We start from the raw sequence: 13,992 nt of genomic DNA on the forward strand, positions 1-13,992 counted from the left end.
CGGAATAAGAGGAACAAGCTTCCAGTTATAAAATAAACAAGTCACAAAGATATAAAGCACAGCACAGGGAATACAGTCATAAGCTTATATGGTAACAGATGGTTACTAGATTTATCGTGGTGATCACATCGTAAGGTATATAAATGTTGAATCACTATATGGTAGACCTGAAACTAATGTATTTTATGTCAACTATATTTTAATAAAATATAATAATGTTATAGTGATTTTCAATTGAGCAATGAGATGAAAATGTAAGATTAAAACCCTTTTTAAAAATAATGGCTCATGAGTTAATCAAGGAATAACTTCATTACAATTTGAAATAAAAGTGTAATTATTAAGGTATAAAACAAGAAATTTAACCCTAAGCTTCATTTTATTTTTACATTTTCCTATGCCAAGTAGGTAAGGGTCTTTCTTATCCCTTTGGTTTTCCTGTTTTGGAGGAGGCGATCTTGATGAAACAAAGTGTGCTCTAAAGGTCGCCTCCACCCTCTCCTGTCTTCCACCACCGGACTTTCCGCCAGACGGGACTCTTCCGTCACTTTCTCCTGCCCGATCCCCAGTACGTTAGTGTGTTTGCTTAGGTTACAAGCCACTGCTGAGTTTTTAGATTTCTTTCAGCACTCAGCCTCCTGGAAGTAGACATTTCTTAGCAGCAATAATATTAATGAAGTAAAACCCATTGTTTATTAGCTGTGCACATACTTTTCTACTCAAATACAAATTTCAGTGTTCGGCGTCTTCACCAAATAAACTGAGAAAACCTAGACAGTTCAGAGACACCAGCATGCCTCGTGTTGCCAAAGAAAATAAGAAAGACCTGAAAAACTACAGGCTAAAGCATTAGACAGACACATAGATAGAATCAATGTGCTTTTTCTCATGCAAAGAAAAAAAATTAGATGCAAACTTTACATTTAAAACTGCATTGTTCCCCTTTAATCTGGCCACCATCCGAGTGGTGATCTGGATGTTAGAGAAGAGATGAATGGGTGACACTGGCAGGGATTGGAGCTTGGAGATGAATGTGGAAATGTAGAATGGATGTTTCTTTTGCTTGGCTTTGAGGTGACTGTTGTTTCTGTCTGTTTTAGAACTGATCCGGGAGGACAGGGAAGTCAGTGTGGGCGGCTCGGAGGAGCCTCCCTCTCTACAGCTGCGGCTCAGAGGATTACGGCGCTTCGTCCACAAGGCAACATTGCACAAGTAGCCTTTGAACAAAAGTCATGGATACTATTAATGAGATGGTAATCCTTCATCGAGCTACCTCCCAGTAGTGATTATACTGACATGGGAAGAATATCTAAGTCGTGGAGGCAGCCCACGACAACACTGTGTCATTGTTCACCCCAGGCTTGACCAGGACTAACTTCTACCAGCATCCCTCATGTCACCTTTCCCTCTGGCGCCTCCCCCAAGCCCTGGCCCCAGCTCGCACTCCCACCCCATCGTCGTCAAAAAGTGGCAAAGAAAACCCTGATCCTAGATCTGTTTTTAGATTTGTTTTTGCAAGTTCCCACACACATTTAGTGTCGTCTCTAAACTCATGCTGTCAACTGTCTCCAGGAACCATTTCCATCTGAGAACAAGACCACACAAAGGTTAGCTCGGTAGGTCTCAGTGAAGATGTTTTAATTGTCTGACAATAGATTCTTCCATCATTTGACTTGCAAATACTGTCCTCTTGCTCTCAGATAACAGGTTCAGAATTAGAGAATTTGTCAATAAATTTCCAAAATCTCCTTAATTATAATACTGATATAGCAGTGGTTTCCCCATTTGATGCGACCCAAATACTCTTCTGCCGAGAACAATTTTTGGCTCACTGAACTGTGGAACTCGCCTAAGGGTCAAACCTAATTTACTCATAGATGATTCTCTTAATATAAGGAAAGTGACTTCATGAAGAAGAAATATGTTTATGATTTCTATGGAATTATGTGTGTAGGATAAACATGTTTACATTAACATTACAAATGACTTAATGTTGAATGTACTTAACAGTAATAAAGAAACTAAACTCTAACCACCATCCTAACCTAATTATTTCTTTTCCAAGGATTATTAATATTTTAAAGTAATACCATTTCTCTATTACCCAAAATAAATCTAAACAAACCAAGAGCTACTATAATTTTATGGACACACTCTCATATTCACAAGACTGCATAGATAATCTTTCTAAACCATATGTTAAGCCATGCTTTAAGCACACAATGAAGTTGTGATACAAAAAATAATCTGATTTTCCTAACAAATATTTCTGGAGAAGACCACTGCTCTAAATCAAATTTTTTTAGTCTTTGCAAAAGAAAATTATTTTGAAAATACACACAATTTTAGAACTGCCTGCCATCTTTAATGAATATGATATATATATACTTAACCAATATATGGCTACAAAGAATAACATATTGTATATATGAAATATTTTTATTTATTTATTTGTTTTAATTTAGTGATTGAATTTAGAGAAAGAGGAAGGGAGAGAAAGAGCGAGACAGAAATATTGATCTGTTCCTGTATGTGCCCCTGACTGGAGATCAAACCCACAACCTTTTATGTATGGAGACGATGCTCTAACCAGCTATCCAGCCAGGGCTACATAAATATCTTTAAAGGATAATTTCCACTCAATATAAAGGCTCACATAGAATACCATGACAATCTATGAAAAATTTTAGAACCATCAAAATAATGTGCTGTCGTCTTCCATATTGAAATTAATAATCAACTGGTTATTTTTGAAGCTAGATTTGGGGGAAGATGATGAGGGCATCTCCATCTGTTCTTTGGACTTTACATACACTGACATAATATATATTTAGATGTTTATATAAGACTGTGTTTTTTTTTCTAACTTAAAAATAATAACAAGTAGCCAAAAAGATATGGATCGCTTGGACTGTCTGAACCTCTTATCCTCTTTAAGTAGTTATATTTGTGATTTTCATATGGAGGGACCACTGTGGCAACCCCACAGTTACAGAAAACTTCAGAGTGAAGGTTCTAGGATTCTGGTTTCTGTTGTAATTGGCTATACCAACTAATACCGCCTGTCAAATGAAAGCACGGGAGCTTTAGCCTCATTGCATTTACTTATGTCTCTCTTTCATCTGGAAGGGAATCATAGCTGAATACCACCAGCCCTAAAAAGTACACGTAACTTTCATTACCTGAAAAGTATAATGAGAAAAGTATCGGCCTTAGAGCCCAAACATTCAGCCTTGCATTGTAACCTCTTTGAGTCTGCTTTTAAACCTGTAAAATGAAGATAACAATACCTGCCCTGGTCACCTTATTGGCCCATACTAAGGTAAATGATTATTATTCAAATAAAATTTTACCAATACACTGAAGAAATATTTTGTTTGGGGGTTTGTCTGAAGTTCAAAGTTGCACATTTGCTAAAAGAAAATTAGAAGTAAATAGTCTAGTTCATATTTAATCTCAATAAGTTATTCATTTATATTATTCGGCTTTCCTAAATAATTGTCTAGTCTTCAATAAACAATGGGTACGATGATTCATAATTACTCTGTGTGTGTATGTGTATTTTTCTGAAGTGAGAAGTGGTGAGGCAGAGAGACATACTCCCACATGCACCCAACTGGGATCCACCGGCATGGCCACCAGGGGGCAATGCTCTGCCCATCTGAGGCATTGCTCCTTTGCAGCTGGAGCCATTCTAGCGCCTGAGGTGGAGGCTATAGAGCCATCCTCAGTGCCTGGGCCAACTTTGCTCCAATAGAGCCTTAGCTGCAGGAGGGGAAGAGAGAAACAGAGAGAAAAGACAGGGCGAAGGGTGAAGAAGCAGATGGGCGCTTCTCCTGTGTGCCCTGACCGAGAATCAAACCTGGGACTTCCACACGCTGGGCTGATGCTCTACCACCGAACCAACCGGCCAGAGCCATAATTACTTTTGCTTAATTTGTTAATTAACTTAAATGTGTAAGGAAATTTTAAGTTTTATATCACATTTTACAGATAGAGAAAGTAAGGCACAGAGACATTAGGAACTGAGTTGAGATCAGACGATGACTAAAATAATTCCTTCCATTATGCCACCTACTTTAAAAAGATCTGCTATCTAATACAGTGTTAACAGGAACACATCGCAAGCCACGTAATTTAAAATTTTCAATAGTCAATTTAAAAAGGTTTAAAAAGATAAAATTAATTTTAATAATTTAGTTTATGTAACCCAGTATAACCAACATATATTATCATTTCAATATGTGATCAATATAAAAATCACTGAGATGTTTTAATATTCTTTTTTAATATTAAGTCTTGGAAATCTGCTCTTTTATATGTATATAACATTTCAATTCAGATTTAAATAATAATAATACTGTAATAATAATAAATGGCGAAAACAGATGTATTTCCTAGACTCTGAATCTTTCACTTGGTGTGCTCCACAGCCACACGTAACCTTGCTGATAAGGCAGCCAGAACTGCTCCTCGGACCAGAGCGGCAGTGCGGTGTTAGGCGTGTGGGTTTTGGAGTCAGCCAGTCTGGGTGTGCCGCTGGCTAGCACCACTGTCTGGGTGACAATGGCAACTTACATTCTGGGCCTCAGGTTGCATGTATGTGAAATATACTACTCACAAAAACTAGGGGATATTTCAAAAATGAATATGAAGCAATAAAATATCCCTTAATTTTTGCGAGCGGTATATTTAACAGGGTTGTTGAGCTAATGAAATGAGTTAATATTTAGTGCCTGAGAAAGAGTAAGCATTAAATGTTAGCTATTATTATTGCTATTGTCAGAGAACACATAAGAATGAACTCTTGTATCCTCACTCCAACAAAATTTATAAGAAACCGGATATCAGCTTATATAATTTGGTTGAATCACTTAATCTTTCTATATATTCATTTTTTCCCACATGCAAAGAGGTAGTAAAAATGAGATACATCAAATAGCAGATAAACAGAGGCATTTGTTAATGTTAACAATGAAATTGCAGTCTGTTATCTGGCTTTTTGAATCAAGGATATAAAGAATTAAAAGCACTCTCTCCTGTCATTAACACTTATCCACCCCAAATTGAAGGGATCGGGCCAGGCGGACTTCAGCCCCACCTTTAGCACCCTCTCCCTCACTCTCTGGCCCCTCACCTTCCCTCCGAGATTGACACCTTGCCCTACGTGACCTTACTCTGCTGCCTCTGTTCTCTGCTCCTGTCTCTCTTTCCCTGTAGGCTCCAAATTTTTTTTAATCTCTTTTTTTTTTCCACTTCATTCTCTCAGGCACCTGATCTTGACTTCTAAGGTCAAAATGCTTAGCAGATTAATTTACCTAACCAAGGCAGCCTTCCCAAATTCTGTCCCGCAGAACACTGACTGACTCAGCCTGAGGACACCCACTGGCTGGGGCCTGCCCTGCCGGCTTCCGGCTTCCGGCTTCCGCGCAGAGCCAGGGTACTGCCGCTGCAGAAGGGCGCCCTGGCCTTTGGCAGCGGGGAATCAGTAGGAATACCTGTTCCAGTTTCCTGTTCTGGCCTGGCACAGCTCTGAGGTGGGCTCCATACAGTTTCCCAGAGGTCCTCCTCAGCAGGAGGAAGTCCCAAACGCCCACACTAGGAGGAACTGGCTCATTAATGCATCCGGTTTTAATTGACTTTCCTGCACTGTATTCACTTTACCTTACCAGGATTTCTTGGGATCGATGAAATAAACTACTTGTCTTAGGATCTGTTTCTTCTCTTTGGGAGATTCACGACACACACTGGCAATCTCAAAGGCTATGTGAATTCTTTCAGGAAAGGAATTCCTTTCACTTTAATCAATTTCCCAAACTTATTTGGCCATGGTAACCTTTTTAATGGTGAGAGCTTTGCCTGTTCTATGCAACTAGTATTCCTCTGATACAGTAGTTGGGAAATATTGAACTCAGAATTAAAGTGTTACCTTTCTCAGAGATATTAATATTTTAACAGCTTCTTCCGTGGATCAGTATCTTCTGACTCAAAGAACTGGTTCCCTTAAGATGAGACTTTCAGGCTGTATGGTGGGTGCAATGGAAAGTAATTTGGGGAGGTGTGTTTTGTCATGCTCTTAAGTCAATTCAGGTTGGTAACTGTCTGCTCTGCTATCAAGAGACAACAGGAAACGATGGGCGGGTTTCCAGGTTATAGAGTGTAGCCATGAGGTTTGGAGGACAGTGCACAGCTGTACAGGATGAACACAGTTACTTCCTGCAACTGCTCTGGAGAAAAGCAGCATCTTTAGGAAGAAGCAGCCTACCTTTCAGGGGTTCGGCTGAAAACATTAGCTATCTGGGACTGCAATATCCCTCCAGGTATTTGAGGAATGAAATAGCCAATACTGATCAGAATTTTAAATACTTAAGCCTTGACCTACTCTGTAAAATCCACAAAAAGATTTTATTTATTTATTTATTTATTTATTTGTATTTTTCTGAAGCTGGAAACGGGGAGAGACAGTCAGACAGACTCCCGCATGCGCCCGACCGGGATCCACCCGGCTCGCCCACCAGGGGTGATGCTCTGCCCACCAGGGGGCGATGCACTGCCCCTCTGGGGGGTCGCTCTGCCACGACCAGAGCCACTCTAGCACCTGGGGCAGAGGCCAAGGAGCCATCCCCAGCACCCGGGCCATCTTTGCTCCAATGGAGCCTTGGCTGCAGGAGGGGAAGAGAGAGACAGAGAGGAAATGGGGGGGGGGGGTGGAGAAGCAAATGGGCGCTTCTCCTGTGTGCCCTGGCCGGGAATCGAACCCGGGTCCCCCGCACGCCAGGCCGACACTCTACCGCTGAGCCAACCGGCCAGGGCCCAAAAAGATTTTAGAAAAGAGGAAAACCTTAGGTTCCCTGATAGAGAAATGCAAATGAGGAATACTCAGAAGGCATTCTTGCTCTGCTTTAATGCAACCATTGGTAGTATCCGTGTACCTTACTATATCCCAGCTGGACTCTTCGGAAGGTAGTGAGAAGTCTTATAACTGGATAGTACTTGGGAGGTACGTGCGGGAGCAAAACGTCAATGCATATGGAAGTGTATTACGTGAGACTTGGACAGTAAATGTCCAGGACCTGACTTTTTCCACTTACACCTATTTTATTCCCAACTCTGCAAACACAGCTTATATTCCTCTCCCTTTGTCGTCTCCATGACACTGACCCTTGTCGTGTTCATTTTTCAGATGTTGAGAGACTAAATATTTTTACATGAATTACCATGGATCAACATTAAAAGATTTTTTTTTGTTAACATTGCTATTTGAAAATCTTTGTCACTTATATTAATAATGAGAAATTTTTAAATAATCCTAATTCTTTTACGGGCCCATTTTTCTGTATGAAAACCAACAAGAACAGAAAACTACGAAGGAATGAGAAAATAAGCAAAGGGAATACCGAGAATCAGACATGGCCATGAACCGGAGGTGTCTGACATTTCCATCTTCATCAAGGGGGATTCTGTCAAGTGGCAGCTCACACTCTTCATCGGTAATCTCCACCCCGAACCTGAAACAAACAGCAGTTAGCCTCAGTCACCCCGCAAGTTCACATCTGAGTCACCCGTACCCACAATACCCTAAGCATATGGCTGCCATTAACGCTTTGTTGCCGCTGCAGTCCTCAAGATCAAGAGCACCACGTGAACATCAGAGGTTAATCAGGGTTTGATCCCTTCAGCTTTCTCAGGGAAAGAGGTTCTACCGCAGAGTCCCTGCACTGGTGGGGCACAAAAATAGAAATACTGGAATGTTGAGTTGTGCGTGATTGTCTTCTATAAAAAGTTATTCATTACACTAAAACACTGGTATCGCTTAAACAAGTTAACTCTGAAAGGGCTTTCAACTGGACTGCTTAGCAGGAAAGAATAGAGGAAAAAAGTGCCTTTCGAAAAATAGGTTCCTAATGCTCTTGCAAAGCATTTCATAATGGCTTTAAAGACATTTTGCATACAAATATTTAAAAAGTGGCAGTGTTTATTCATCAGCAAGAAAGTGTTTTCATCTCTCAAGAACAATCAAAACATAATCCTTGAATTACTGGCATAAATAAGAACGACTTAGCAATAATAATGAACAAGGAAGGCATTCATTCATCATTTTGCAAAGCTGATAAAACCCAGCTGACTTTTGGAAAGAGGGGAATATATTTTCTCTCAGCAATGCAATGAAAGAATGACACAAAAAAGTGGTTTTTTTTCTACTTTCATTATTACTTCCTTGATAATTACAAAACAAAACATAGACACTATTAAGAATAACACAACAAACAAAACTGGCTTTTTCATAGGCTGCAAAGAATGAAGTTATCACATATTTGTATTTCAGAAGTACTGACTTAAATTTGAACAGCCTCTCAGGGACTTTGCAGTTGGGTATCTTTTTTTCAGCTGCATAAATTAGACAAATGAAAGGAAAGACTCGATTATGAGACACATAACACTTTTTACCTTATTCCATTATTCTCTTTTCTTTTTCACTTTTTCAATGAGGTTATCAGTACTAATAAATCTTTAGCGTTTTATTTGAGAACTTAAAATTAATTCTCTAATTTTACTTAGACTTAAACTCTTAAACTAAATACAGTGTACTTAAAAGAAAATAAATAGGTTTTTCATAGGCACACTGGAAAAGAAGTACCAGACTAAAAGTCAAGAGAACTAAATCTAGTCTATATCCGCTATTATAGAGTGTGTAATCATGGCAAAATCCCTTAAGATTTCAGTTTTCTCAATGGTCAATAGGTTCTTTGTAGCTTACTCAGTGGTCATAGGATAACAAGATAATGCAGATAAAAATATCTTGAAAAACAGGAAGTATCATACAAATATTGTGTGTTGTAATATTATTATTGATATAGAGTATAGGTTTTAAAAATCCTCAAAAAAATACTAGAATAAATTGCTTCACCCTAACAGTAACACAGTAGCCCTTTCTCTCTGTCTGAGTGGTGGTACGACACAGTGGGGACAGACTTACACAACCAACACCTGAATCTCAGCTCTGCCACTCAGCTGGATGTGGCCTCGAGGGATTTATATCATTTCCAAGCCTCAGGTTCTGTATCTATAAAAAGATAACTGAGTTAAAGGGACACTGGAAGAGGAACAGGTGTGACAGTGCAAGCACAGATCATGAATGAGTTCAGTTTTAGGCAAGTTGAGCTGGGACTTAGAAACATCCAGCAGGAGGCGTCCAATAGCAGTTAGAGATAAAGGTCTGTATGGCCAGGGGCCACCATCGTGGCCATTCACATGCAGGTTCTCATTGAATTCGGGCAGATGGTAAAGAAACGGCAGAATGGTGGGCCATTCTGTTTATTGGTGTCTCACCAGGACAGGCAAGCCACCAGAAAAGCCAAGGGAAAAGCAAGAAACCTGCTTTTCTTATGGGATCAGGGAGGAGAGAAAAAGAAATCCTCCCGCACCTCCCAGTGGTGGGGACAGAATCTCCTTCCAGTAACATTAGCATAACAATGGCTCCTCCCAAGCAGGAAGGTAATTAGCCCTTTCACCTGGGCAGCGGCCATTTTTAACACTAAAAGTGAGCAAACCCAGAAAATACAGATTTTACAAACTTATTTGCCCAACAGGGTCTGAAGCTCAATGAGTCTTGGCTGCAAGCTCAGGAGTCACTGCTGTTTAAAGGTGATCAGAGGCTACAGAAATAGATGAGATTGTAATGAAAATATGTCAAGTGAGTTGAAAAAAAGACATTGAAGAGAGACCTATATAAGTAATGAACAGAGAAAGAGGCAAGGCACTCTAAAAAATAGTGAAAAGAATAGCAGAAAGGAAACCATAAGAAATGATCATGGAAGCCAAGAGCACACAGGGCTTCGAGAAGGAGGCAGTGGTCATTCATTTCAAAAGCAGTTAAGAAAACTATGAATGTTTATTGAATTTGGACATATGGTACCAATGTCCCAGGTGACAACAATTCTAGCAGAGTGACAGGCTCCAAAACCATACTGTAGTAGGTAGGTTGGAGAGTGAGTAGAATCGAGGGAATAGAAACAGAGAAGATGCATTTCTTTCAAGAGTTTAGATAAGGAGGGCAAGGGAAAGAGAAGACAAGAAGAGGTGAAGTCAATGGAGTTTGTCCGTTTGTTTTAAGATGAGTGAGATGAGCACTATTAAATGCCGACAGGGGTAATATCAAGGCAGGGGTAAAAAGCAGGAAAAAAATGGAGGAAATTATCGATGGATCCTGTGAAAGAAAGATCAAGAACACAAATAGACAAGAGGAAGAACACCTTTTTCATGGAAACAGGGAAAAGAAGAAACAATGGGTTTAAAGACTTTTAAATATCAGGAGCTTCCCTCTTCTGCTTTCACTGTGAAGTAGGAAGCAGGTTATTTACTGAGGGGGTAAGGAAAGTAAGAGGACATGCGTTTTGAAAAAAACGAAAAAAGGTCTGAAATAGGCACAGCAGGGAGGAAGAGAAAATTCACGGTGATATAAAAATTGGCTCAGTAGTGTGATTTCCCCAGCAACCTAGGTGCAGGTGAAGACAAGATGGACAGTTGAGCTCATCCAGGTTTGGAAATGTGCAGACAGACGTGAATGAAAGACAGCAATCAAGAGAGTGTATTGTATTGACAAGTGTTGGAATCCATAGGAGTCCGAAAAGACCAGAGTAACAGGCTTTATTGAAAGGAAGAAAGGAACCCTGCCAGCCACTTCTCCAGGGGAGAAGGGAACTGGTTACAGATTAGGGGTGAATTTTATAGTGTTTGGGAGAGCCTGAGGGGGTACTGAGTCAAAAGTTCTGGTATGTTCCCTTTTACGGTTTTAGGATTTCAGCTTTCTGGAATACTCCTTCTTGGGGCAGGTTGACCAGCTTCCTGGAACTCTTCTGCCTCAGGGGTGATTTTTCAGTAAGAAAGGGTGAGGTCAGGCAGCCAGGTGGGACAACAAAAGGGCAATTGGAATTCCTGGAAAATTCATGTATCTATCATTTCTCAACTCTGTGGTATGATAAAAAAGGAAAAGAGGTGGGGGGAAGGAGAGGGTATGGGGTTCAGGAAGGAGGTTTGTCTCAGACTGGCTATCTTCTGGAGCTACTTCTTGCTGTCATCCTTACCTATTTGATATTTCCCTTGTGAAGTTCTCCTTGGGGTATTGGGGAATAGGAGTGTAGGAGCATTTGATTGTAGGTAATCCTAGAGATTTCTCTCATCTGGGCCTGTAGGAACTTGATAAAGAAAGATGCAAGCATTAAAATTAGGCACAGAATTGGGACTGGGCCTATAATTGGTGCTAGCATGGAGAACAAGGGGCTTTTCCACTATTGTTTAGAGTAGGGGTGTATTTATAGGGTTCCAGATTTTTCTGCTTTGCAAGGACAGGTTTCAGGGTTGGTGTGTAGCAGGGGTCCCCAAACTTTTTAAACAGGGGCCAGTTCATTGTCCCTCAGACTGTTGGAGGGCCGCTACATACAGTGCTCCTCTCACTGACCACCAATGAAAGTGGTACCCCTTCCGGAAGTGCGGTGGGGGGCTGGATAAATGGCCTCAGGGGGCCATAGTTTGGGGACACCTGGTGTGTAGGGTTAGGTAGATTTTTCCACTTCTCTGATTGGCGAAGGTCTGCATGTGGTTCTGTAAGAAACTAGTGAACAAAGTTAAGAGGCAGGGTTCAAAAGTTAGAAAAATAAATAGGAGAGTCAGTGGACTAATGAAAGGCAATAGTCAAGACACCCAGTTTGTGTGAAACCACTGATTTCATGAATACAAATTCACTGGGCTTCAGAGAGAGGGAGAGAGAGAGAGAGAGAGAGAGAGTAGGAAAAAGACAGGGAAGTGGCCAGTCCCCCTGCCCCTAGACCTACTTCTGTAGAGATTCCTAAAGCAACAAGAAGAGGGATTACCTGTACAACTCGTTTGGTCCTTAGATTGATGGGTAGTGTATTAGGAATTGAAAGAGGCTCATGGGGTGGGGTTAGGTTGATATTTGGGGTGAGATAGATTAGGGTACAGGTTTCTGTCCAATTAGTAGGGAGACACATATAGATGTTATGCTGTTTTTCTACTTTAGCAGCAGTGGGAGTTGTCAGGATCACGGTGTGTGGACCTGTCCATGTGAAAGTCCTTGGGTGATGTAATGCTGGAAGCGCTTCTTGGACAGTCTCTGAACAGTTTGCTGAGTAACCTGTAAATCCTGCAAGTACTTAGGGAAAGGTGGTTACATATCTATACTTTGCAGTTAGAGTTTAAGTCCTAGTAACTACTGCTTCTAGCTGGAATCAGCAGCAGGTCCCAGCCTACAATAGTCATGGGGCATTGAGACAAGAGAAATAAAGGAGATGTTATACATTAAATAAAGTAACAAAATCAGACTGTCAATACCCACAGTAGAGATCTTCAAGGGATAAATAAAATTCAAATATTCAGGCAAGGCATAGTAGATGGCCCCTGTGTTTCTAAGAAATGAGATCAGCTTATCTGCTACTTGGAAGAAATATCCTAGGGCTGTGAACGATGTCCTTGGGCCTTCAGTGGCAATTCCCAGCATGCTGGGAAAGGTCAGGTCACAGTTAGCTGAAGCAGGGCTAGAAGAGACTGAACCCTTCTTCCATAGAGCAAGGGGGCAGCTTACTTTCTCGTGTCCCTCTTCCATAGCACAGATGTGTCAACCGGTGAGGCCAGGAAGCCTGGCAGGCTTCAGTTCAATGACTTTTCTTTCCACTGTGGGGCAAGACCCTGATGGAAGCCTATGAAGCCCTTTAGGGTGCTGGAGCCTTTAAGAGCATATGCCAAAAGCTGGTATTTCCTGACTTCTTTTGGGCCTTATTTGCCTTTTCTGTTACTTCCTTAGCCATTATAGACCTCAAAAGCCATACTCAGAAGATCTCACTGAGGGGTTTGACTAAGAGAGCAAAATTGGGAATCCAGTGTCTAAAGAAGCCGATTAGACCAAAGAAAGAAAAGATTTGATCTGTGGTGGTAGGTGGTTGGAGACTGTGGAGGGTCTGAGTTCTATCTAGGGTGAGACCTCAGGTGGTGGGGGTTAAGGTGATGCCCAGATAGACTATGGACTAAGAGTGAAGTTGGGCTTTAATAGAGAAGACGCAATATCCCTTCATGGTGAGGAAGTTAAGAAGAGTGGCAGTGTTTCTCCTTCAGGCGGGCAGGGAGGAGCTGTAGAGGTTATTAGTATAGTTTTGAGATTGCCTGCTGCTAAATCCTGAGCTATTGCCTGCCCAAACAGGTGTGGGCTGTTTCTGAACCCCTGGGGTAAGACAGTCCACGTAAGTTGCTGGGCTGCATTAGTGTCCAGGTCAGTCCAGGTGAATGCAAACAGAAAGTAAGAGTCAGGGTGTACAGGAATGGTAAAGAAGGCATTCTTGAGGTCTAGGACCGTGAAGTGAGTGGTGTTTGAGGGAATGTGTGACAGTAACCTGTAGAGATTAGGGACTACTGGATGGAGGGGAATTACCGCCTCACTGATTAGATGTAAGTCTTGTACAAGGCAATAAGTGCCTGAAGGTTTTTGAACAGGAAGGATGGGGGTATTGTAGGGAGAGTCTGGGGGGATGAGTAAGCCTTGATTTAAGAGGTGGGTAATTATTGGTTTAAGGCCTTAGAAACAGACACAGTTACACATTAAACAAAGACTTCACATATAAATTATCGTATATGAATTAAGGAATTTAAGTAAGTGTGCTTTACTTGTTTCAATTAAAATTATACTAGAGATATTTTCTGACAAACAAAGAGACAGACAGATTATTCACTCACACAGCTCAATAGACAACTCTGCTTTTTTTTAAGCTTTTCGAAATGGCAGGGAGTTGTCAGCATAGAGGAGAGGAAGAGAGAAAGCAGACGGATGAACAGTGTGAACAGCTGATTGGAAAGAAGGAGGGTCAGAATCTGCAGGAGAAGGAGGGGATTAAAGTACTGGTGGTGGCGGCACCACGTGGTCAGAGGAGTCAAAACAATTTAGAGCTCTGAGGAGAGGGGAGAGGACAAAGGGTAGTGGAAGGCACA

At 41.1% G+C, this 13,992-nt stretch overlaps 1 long non-coding RNA gene across 1 annotated transcript; it reads right to left on the reverse strand.

Annotated features, from left to right (window-relative positions):
• Positions 1-610: 610 nt before the first annotated feature.
• On the reverse strand, positions 611-7,714 carry LOC136404043 (uncharacterized). The gene is made up of 3 exons (XR_010751219.1): positions 7,578-7,714; positions 7,398-7,508; positions 611-1,217 (listed from the first exon to the last, which is right to left on the reverse strand). It is a non-coding gene; the product is annotated as an uncharacterized lncRNA (long non-coding RNA).
• Between the last annotated feature and the right edge of the window lie 6,278 nt (positions 7,715-13,992).

Source organism: Saccopteryx leptura, chromosome 4 (assembly GCF_036850995.1).
Source record: "Saccopteryx leptura isolate mSacLep1 chromosome 4, mSacLep1_pri_phased_curated, whole genome shotgun sequence".
Classification (NCBI taxonomy): domain Eukaryota; kingdom Metazoa; phylum Chordata; class Mammalia; order Chiroptera; family Emballonuridae; genus Saccopteryx; species Saccopteryx leptura.